The sequence below is a fragment of the Harmonia axyridis genome, chromosome X (assembly GCF_914767665.1).
Source record: "Harmonia axyridis chromosome X, icHarAxyr1.1, whole genome shotgun sequence".
Taxonomy (NCBI): domain Eukaryota; kingdom Metazoa; phylum Arthropoda; class Insecta; order Coleoptera; family Coccinellidae; genus Harmonia; species Harmonia axyridis.
The window spans coordinates 32112393-32122392 of NC_059508.1; the positions used below are offsets into that span (position 1 = coordinate 32112393).

Genomic DNA, 10000 nt, shown 5'->3' on the forward strand with positions numbered 1-10000 from the left:
AAAATCATCTCTCTAACTATCCTGGTTCAAAAGTTGTATCGGAACTTTTCACGTCGAAAAAGAACATAGGCGAAAAAGGACGTGAACATTATTCCTTATAAAAATCAAACCCGACCATGGATTTTGATTCTGATTGTTGATTATCGCTATTAGAACACATTAGGAGGCAACCAAATCAAATTTGAGAAAATTCCACAATCAGAAAATTTTTTTCGAAAAAAAAAAAAAAATTCGAGAACACCTCGGTCATGGCAAGTTATTTCCCACAATCCATTCCCCAATCAACGTACATCCCAGAAAAAATCATCTCTCTAACTATCCTAGTTCAAAAGTTGTATCGGAACATTTTCACGTCGAAAATATATCTCTAAGTCCAGACCGATGCACCACGTAATCTCGGGCAGACCGATGCACAACGTAAATGACGATCGGGACCGGGGCGATCGGTCGTATCTGACACCGCCGGCTCGGTTCTAACATCGTCAATGAGTCGGGGTTGTAAAAAAGGACGTGAACATTTTTCCTTATAAAAATCAAACCCGACCATGGATTTTGATTCTGATTGTTGATTATCGCTATTAGAACACATTAGGAGGCAACCAAATCAAATTTGAGAAAATTCCACAATCAGAAAATTTTTTTCGAAAAAAAAAAAAAAATTCGAGAACACCTCGGTCATGGCAAGTTATTTCCCACAATCCATTCCCCAATCAACGTACATCCCAGAAAAAATCATCTCTCTAACTATCCTAGTTCAAAAGTTGTATCGGAACATTTTCACGTCGAAAATATATCTCTAAGTCCAGACCGATGCACCACGTAATCTCGGGCAGACCGATGCACAACGTAAATGACGATCGGGACCGGGGCGATCGGTCGTATCTGACACCGCCGGCTCGGTTCTAACATCGTCAATGAGTCGGGGTTGTAAAAAAGGACGTGAACATTTTTCCTTATAAAAATCAAACCCGACCATGGATTTTGATTCTGATTGTTGATTATCGCTACTAGAACATATAAGGAGGCAACCAAATCAAATTTGAGAAAATTCCACGATCAGAAAATTTTTTTCGAAAAAAAAAAAAAATCGTAATCACCTCGGTCATGGCGAGTTATTTTCCGTATTTCATTCCACAATCAACGTACAACATAGAAGAAATCATCTCTCTAACTATCCTGGTTCAAAAGTTGTATCGGAACATTTCACGTCGTAATATCTCGCCAAGTCCAGACCTCGGCGATAGGTAGTATCTGACACCGTCCGCTCGGGACTGACATCGACTTGGACTCGGGCTGATGATGGGGAGGCGTTTAAGGACGTGAACATTTTTCCTTATAAAAATTAAAGTCGACAATGAATATTGATTCTGATTACTGATTTACGCTTTAAAAACACATTAGAAGGCAACCAAATCGAATTTGAGGAAATTCCACGATCAGAAAATTTTTTTCGAAAAAAAAAAAAATCCGAAAAATATTTTTCGATTCCGATTACTGATTTACTCTTTTAGAACACATTAGGAGGCAACCAAATCAAATTTGAGAAAATTCCACAATCAGAAAATTTTTTTCGAAAAAAAAAAAAATTCGAGGACACCTCGGTCATGGCAAGTTATTTCCCACAATCCATTCCCCGATCCACGTACATCCCAGAAAAAATCATCTCTCTAACTATCCTGGTTCAAAAGTTGTATCGGAACATTTTCACGTCGAAAATATATCTCTAAGTCCAAACCGATGCACCACGTAAACTAGGGCAGACCGATGCACCACGTAATATCGGGCAGACCGATGCAGAACGTAAACTCGATCATACCGATGCTTCACGTAATCTCGATCTTACCGATGCACCACGTAAACAAGGGCAGACCGATGCAGAACGTAAAGTAGATCTTACCGATGCACCACGTAATCTCGATCTTACCGATGCACCACGTAATCTCCATCTTACCGATGCACCACGTGAACTGGATCTTACCGATGCAGAACGTGAATTGGATCTTACCGATGCAGAACGTGAATTGGATCTTACCGATGCACCACGTAAACTCGATCATACCGATGCACCACGTAATCTCGGGCAGACCGATGCACAACGTAAATGACGATCGGGACCGGGGCGATCGGTCGTATCTGACACCGCCGGCTCGGTTCTAACATCGTCAATGAGTCGGGGTTGTAAAAAAGGACGTGAACATTTTTCCTTATAAAAATCAAACCCGACCATGGATTTTGATTCTGATTGTTGATTATCGCTACTAGAACATATAAGGAGGCAACCAAATCAAATTTGAGAAAATTCCACGATCAGAAAATTTTTTTCGAAAAAAAAAAAAAATCGTAATCACCTCGGTCATGGCGAGTTATTTTCCGTATTTCATTCCACAATCAACGTACAACATAGAAGAAATCATCTCTCTAACTATCCTGGTTCAAAAGTTGTATCGGAACATTTCACGTCGTAATATCTCGCCAAGTCCAGACCTCGGCGATAGGTAGTATCTGACACCGTCCGCTCGGGACTGACATCGACTTGGACTCGGGCTGATGATGGGGAGGCGTTTAAGGACGTGAACATTTTTCCTTATAAAAATTAAAGTCGACAATGAATATTGATTCTGATTACTGATTTACGCTTTAAAAACACATTAGAAGGCAACCAAATCGAATTTGAGGAAATTCCACGATCAGAAAATTTTTTTCGAAAAAAAAAAAAATCCGAAAAATATTTTTCGATTCCGATTACTGATTTACTCTTTTAGAACACATTAGGAGGCAACCAAATCAAATTTGAGAAAATTCCACAATCAGAAAATTTTTTTCGAAAAAAAAAAAAATTCGAGGACACCTCGGTCATGGCAAGTTATTTCCCACAATCCATTCCCCGATCCACGTACATCCCAGAAAAAATCATCTCTCTAACTATCCTGGTTCAAAAGTTGTATCGGAACATTTTCACGTCGAAAATATATCTCTAAGTCCAAACCGATGCACCACGTAAACTAGGGCAGACCGATGCACCACGTAATATCGGGCAGACCGATGCAGAACGTAAACTCGATCATACCGATGCTTCACGTAATCTCGATCTTACCGATGCACCACGTAAACAAGGGCAGACCGATGCAGAACGTAAAGTAGATCTTACCGATGCACCACGTAATCTCGATCTTACCGATGCACCACGTAATCTCCATCTTACCGATGCATCACGTGAACTGGATCTTACCGATGCACCACGTAATCTCAATCTTACCGATGCACCACGTGAACTGGATCTTACCGATGCAGAACGTGAATTGGATCTTACCGATGCACCACGTAAACTCGATCTTACCGATGCACCACGTAATCTCGATCTTACCGATGCACCACGTGAACTGGATCTTACCGATGCAGAACGTGAATTGGATCTTACCGATGCAGAACGTGAATTGGATCTTACCGATGCACCACGTAAACTCGATCATACCGATGCACCACGTAATCTCGGGCAGACCGATGCACAACGTAAATGACGATCGGGACCGGGGCGATCGGTCGTATCTGACACCGCCGGCTCGGTTCTAACATCGTCAATGAGTCGGGGTTGTAAAAAAGGACGTGAACATTTTTCCTTATAAAAATCAAACCCGACCATGGATTTTGATTCTGATTGTTGATTATCGCTACTAGAACATATAAGGAGGCAACCAAATCAAATTTGAGAAAATTCCACGATCAGAAAATTTTTTTCGAAAAAAAAAAAAAATCGTAATCACCTCGGTCATGGCGAGTTATTTTCCGTATTTCATTCCACAATCAACGTACAACATAGAAGAAATCATCTCTCTAACTATCCTGGTTCAAAAGTTGTATCGGAACATTTCACGTCGTAATATCTCGCCAAGTCCAGACCTCGGCGATAGGTAGTATCTGACACCGTCCGCTCGGGACTGACATCGACTTGGACTCGGGCTGATGATGGGGAGGCGTTTAAGGACGTGAACATTTTTCCTTATAAAAATTAAAGTCGACAATGAATATTGATTCTGATTACTGATTTACGCTTTAAAAACACATTAGAAGGCAACCAAATCGAATTTGAGGAAATTCCACGATCAGAAAATTTTTTTCGAAAAAAAAAAAAATCCGAAAAATATTTTTCGATTCCGATTACTGATTTACTCTTTTAGAACACATTAGGAGGCAACCAAATCAAATTTGAGAAAATTCCACAATCAGAAAATTTTTTTCGAAAAAAAAAAAAATTCGAGGACACCTCGGTCATGGCAAGTTATTTCCCACAATCCATTCCCCGATCCACGTACATCCCAGAAAAAATCATCTCTCTAACTATCCTGGTTCAAAAGTTGTATCGGAACATTTTCACGTCGAAAATATATCTCTAAGTCCAAACCGATGCACCACGTAAACTAGGGCAGACCGATGCACCACGTAATATCGGGCAGACCGATGCAGAACGTAAACTCGATCATACCGATGCTTCACGTAATCTCGATCTTACCGATGCACCACGTAAACAAGGGCAGACCGATGCAGAACGTAAAGTAGATCTTACCGATGCACCACGTAATCTCGATCTTACCGATGCACCACGTAATCTCCATCTTACCGATGCACCACGTGAACTGGATCTTACCGATGCAGAACGTGAATTGGATCTTACCGATGCAGAACGTGAATTGGATCTTACCGATGCACCACGTAAACTCGATCATACCGATGCACCACGTAATCTCGGGCAGACCGATGCACAACGTAAATGACGATCGGGACCGGGGCGATCGGTCGTATCTGACACCGCCGGCTCGGTTCTAACATCGTCAATGAGTCGGGGTTGTAAAAAAGGACGTGAACATTTTTCCTTATAAAAATCAAACCCGACCATGGATTTTGATTCTGATTGTTGATTATCGCTACTAGAACATATAAGGAGGCAACCAAATCAAATTTGAGAAAATTCCACGATCAGAAAATTTTTTTCGAAAAAAAAAAAAAATCGTAATCACCTCGGTCATGGCGAGTTATTTTCCGTATTTCATTCCACAATCAACGTACAACATAGAAGAAATCATCTCTCTAACTATCCTGGTTCAAAAGTTGTATCGGAACATTTCACGTCGTAATATCTCGCCAAGTCCAGACCTCGGCGATAGGTAGTATCTGACACCGTCCGCTCGGGACTGACATCGACTTGGACTCGGGCTGATGATGGGGAGGCGTTTAAGGACGTGAACATTTTTCCTTATAAAAATTAAAGTCGACAATGAATATTGATTCTGATTACTGATTTACGCTTTAAAAACACATTAGAAGGCAACCAAATCGAATTTGAGGAAATTCCACGATCAGAAAATTTTTTTCGAAAAAAAAAAAAATCCGAAAAATATTTTTCGATTCCGATTACTGATTTACTCTTTTAGAACACATTAGGAGGTAACCAAATCAAATTTGAGAAAATTCCACAATCAGAAAATTTTTTTCGAAAAAAAAAAAAATTCGAGGACACCTCGGTCATGGCAAGTTATTTCCCACAATCCATTCCCCGATCCACGTACATCCCAGAAAAAATCATCTCTCTAACTATCCTGGTTCAAAAGTTGTATCGGAACATTTTCACGTCGAAAATATATCTCTAAGTCCAAACCGATGCACCACGTAAACTAGGGCAGACCGATGCACCACGTAATATCGGGCAGACCGATGCAGAACGTAAACTCGATCATACCGATGCTTCACGTAATCTCGATCTTACCGATGCACCACGTAAACAAGGGCAGACCGATGCAGAACGTAAAGTAGATCTTACCGATGCACCACGTAATCTCGATCTTACCGATGCACCACGTAATCTCCATCTTACCGATGCACCACGTGAACTGGATCTTACCGATGCACCACGTAATCTCAATCTTACCGATGCACCACGTGAACTGGATCTTACCGATGCAGAACGTGAATTGGATCTTACCGATGCACCACGTAAACTCGATCTTACCGATGCACCACGTAATCTCGATCTTACCGATGCACCACGTGAACTGGATCTTACCGATGCAGAACGTGAATTGGATCTTACCGATGCACCACGTAAACTCGATCTTACCGATGCACCACGTAATCTCAATCTTACCGATGCACCACGTGAACTGGATCTTACCGATGCAGAACGTGAATTGGATCTTACCGATGCACCACGTAAACTCGATCTTACCGATGCACCACGTAATCTCAATCTTACCGATGCACCACGTGAACTGGATCTTACCGATGCAGAACGTGAATTGGATCTTACCGATGCACCACGTAAACTCGATCTTACCGATGCACCACGTAATCTCGATCTTACCGATGCACCACGTGAACTGGATCTTACCGATGCAGAACGTGAATTGGATCTTACCGATGCACCACGTAAACTCGATCTTACCGATGCACCACGTAATCTCAATCTTACCGATGCATCACGTAATCTCGATCTTACCGATGCAGAACGTAAACTCGATCATACCGATGCACCACGTTATCTCGGCAGACCGATGCAGAACGTAAAAAAAAAGCTTACAGCACGCGGTGTTCCCAAGCGGTCACCCATCCAAGTACTAACCGCGCCCGACGCTGCTTGGCTTCAGTGTTCTGACGAGAACTGGCAATTTCAGCGTGGTATGGCCGTAAACAACAAATATAGCGATATTTTCTATGATATCTCACTTTTTGGGAGCGGAAAGGACGTGAACGTTTTTCCTTATAAAAAATGAAATAACTTTTGGATATTAATTCTGATTGTTGATTTAAGTTTTAAGAACACATTAGGACATATCTCAATGAAATTTGAGGGATTTCCGAAATCGAAAAATATTTTTCGAAAAAAAAAAAAAATCCCAGAAGACCTCGGTCATCTCAAGTTTATTTCCATATTCTATTACACAATCAACGTACATCACAAAAGGAACCATCTCTCTAACTATCACAGTTAAATTTTTGTATCGGAACATTTCACGTCGGAATATCTCGCTAAGTCCAGACCGGGGAGATCGGTCGCATTTGACACCGTCCGCTCCGGTCTAACATCGTCTTGGAGTCGGGGTAACGATGGAGAGGCGTTTAAGGACGTGAACATTTTTCCTTATAAAAATTAAAGTCGACAATGAATATTGATTCTGATTACTGATTTACTCTTTTAGTACACATTAGAAGGCAACGCAATCAGATTTGAGGAAATTTCAAGATCAGAAAATTTTTTTCGAAAAAAAAAAAAATTCAAGAACACCTGGGTCATGGCAAGTTATTTCCCACAATCCATTCCACAATCAACGTACAACATAGAAGAAATCATCTCTCTAACTATCCTGGTTCAAAAGTTGTATCGGAACATTTCACGTCGAAATACCTCGCCAAGTCCAGACCGGGGCGATAGGTAGTATCTGACACCGTCCGCTCGGGACTGACATCGACTTGGACTCGGGCTAATGATGGGGAGGCGTTTAAGGACGTGAACATTTTTCCTTATAAAAATTAAAGTCGACAATGAATATTGATTCTGATTACTGATTTACGCTTTAAAAACACATTAGAAGGCAACCAAATCAAATTTGAGGAAATTCCAAAATCAGAAAATTTTTTTTCAAAAAAAAAAAAATCCGAAAAATATTTTTCGATTCTGATTACTGATTTACTCTTTTAGAACACATTAGAAGGCAACGAAATCAAATTTGAGTGAAATCCAAAATCAGAAAATATTTTTCGAAAAAAAAAAAAAATTCGAGAACACCTCGGTCATGGCAAGTTATTTTCCACAATCCATTCCCCAATCAACGTACATCCCAGAAAAAATCATCTCTCTAACTATCCTGGTTCAAAAGTTGTATCGGAACATTTTCACGTCGAAAATATATCTCAGAGTCCAGACCGATGCAGAACGTAAACTCGATCATACCGATGCTTCACGTAATCTCGATCTTACCGATGCACAACGTAAACTAGATCACACCGATGCAGAACGTAAACTCGATCATACCGATGCACCACGTAAACTCAGGCAGACCGATGCAGAACGTGAACTCGATCTTACCGATGCACCACGTAATCTCGATCTTACCGATGCACCACGTAAACTCGGGCAGACCGATGCAGAACGTGAACTCGATCTTACCGATGCACCACGTAAACTAGGGCTGACCGATGCATCACGTAAACGACGATCGAGAGGCGCGAAAGGACGTGAACGTTTTTCATTATAAAAATTGAAATAAATGATAAATAATGATTCTGATTGTTGGTTATCATTTTTAATAAGCATTAGGAGGCAACCAAATGAAATTTGAGGAAATTCCGATAATAGAAAATTTTTTCGAAAAAAAAAAAAAATTCATGAAATCCTCGGTCATCGCAAAATATTTACCATATTCTGTTCGATAATCAACGTATATTTAAGAAGGAATCATATCTGTATCTATCTTGGTTCAAATTTTGTATCGGAACATTTTGACCAAAGTCCGAGCTTCGGCCGAAACAGACACCGCTGACCTGGCCTATCGATCGACCGAGAGTCGGGGATAGAGCGTAAGTGTTGTCTGGAGGGGAACCCTGTGCTCTCCTGACATATATAGGGAAGGTGGTCGCGTTGGGCGATGCAGAACGTTTGGATCGGGAATTATATTTTTGGTTCAGCTATTGGAATATGGTTTATTGTTGGTATATATTGGCGAAATAACGTTCTTACTGACTGGGGATATTCATAAAAATGAGTCCGGAGATTTTCAGATCGAAGTCCGAGTGATCCGACTTGGAAGGCGTGTTGGGTGGGTCGAGATGGCTTAGATAGATCAGACGAGGCGGGCTAAGTGTTGACGTCATGCATCGGTCCATTTTCAGATTGAGTCCGAGTAATCCGACTTTGAAAGAGTGTTGGGTGCGTCGAGACTGTTTAGATAGATCGGACGAGGCGGACTAGGTGTTAACGACATGCATCGGTATATTTTCTGATCGGAGTCCGAAGAAATCGGCCCTAGTAGGCGCAGCGGACGGTCGAGACGGCCTCGGTGGGTCGGATCGATCGGGAAAAGTTTGCTAAATCGTGTCTGGAGGGGAACCTTGGGTTCTCCTGACATATATAGGGGATAAGGTTTGGGTGAACGATTCTTCACGTAAAAGTTGAGTAATTTATTTTTCGATAAGCTTTTGGATATTGATGAGAAGTATATGTATATCTTCGATTAAAAGAATTCTTACCGTCTCGATGTATATTATATTAGATATATAAGAAATAGTTAACGTGATGCATCGGCCGATTTCCGGATCGGAGTTCGAGAGATGCGACTTTCGATGCGCGATGGGTGGATCGAGACGGCCTAGATCGATCGGACGAGGCGGACTAGGTGTTAACGACATGCATCGGCGGATTTTCTGATCGGAGTCCGAAGAAATCAGCTCTAGTAGGCGCGGCGAACGGTCGAAACGGCCTCGATCGATCGGACGAGGCGGACTAGGTGTTAACGACATGCATCGGCGGATTTTCTGATCGGAGTCCGAAGAAATCAGCTCTAGTAGGCGCGGCGAACGGTCGAAACGGCCTCGGTGGGTCGGATCGATCGGGAAAAGTTTGCTAAATCGTGTCTGGAGGGGAATCCGGGGTTCTCCTGACATATATAGAAGGGGTGGAGAATGGGTCCTGTCCTAGACTGTTTGGAGTTCTTTTTAGGATGATATTCAGTTGGTAAGTGGTAGACCCGAATCCGACCTCGGCGTTTGGGTACTGGCAAGGTGTGTTGGTTTCGGCTTTCGCATCTTGGGTCGCTTTCGTCAACCTCATGCAGCGAGGTCGCGGTCCGCTTCGTCTCTTTGTAGTCGAATGGCCTTTAAGCGACCAACCTTAAAATCGTGATCCTCTGCCCGTTGCGGGTTATGTTCACAAAAAATTTGCAACCACTCAATTCGTTCCGAGCGACAAATATTGTTGAATCTCGAATCACCGTGTCGTTATATTCACATGTATAGC

General features: G+C 41.8%; 1 non-coding gene across 1 annotated transcript; it reads right to left on the bottom strand.

Moving 5' to 3' along the window:
- Positions 1-6561: 6561 nt before the first annotated feature.
- Positions 6562-6680, bottom strand: LOC123687274. The gene has a single exon (XR_006749009.1). It is a non-coding gene; the product is annotated as a 5S ribosomal RNA (ribosomal RNA).
- Positions 6681-10000: the final 3320 nt, after the last annotated feature.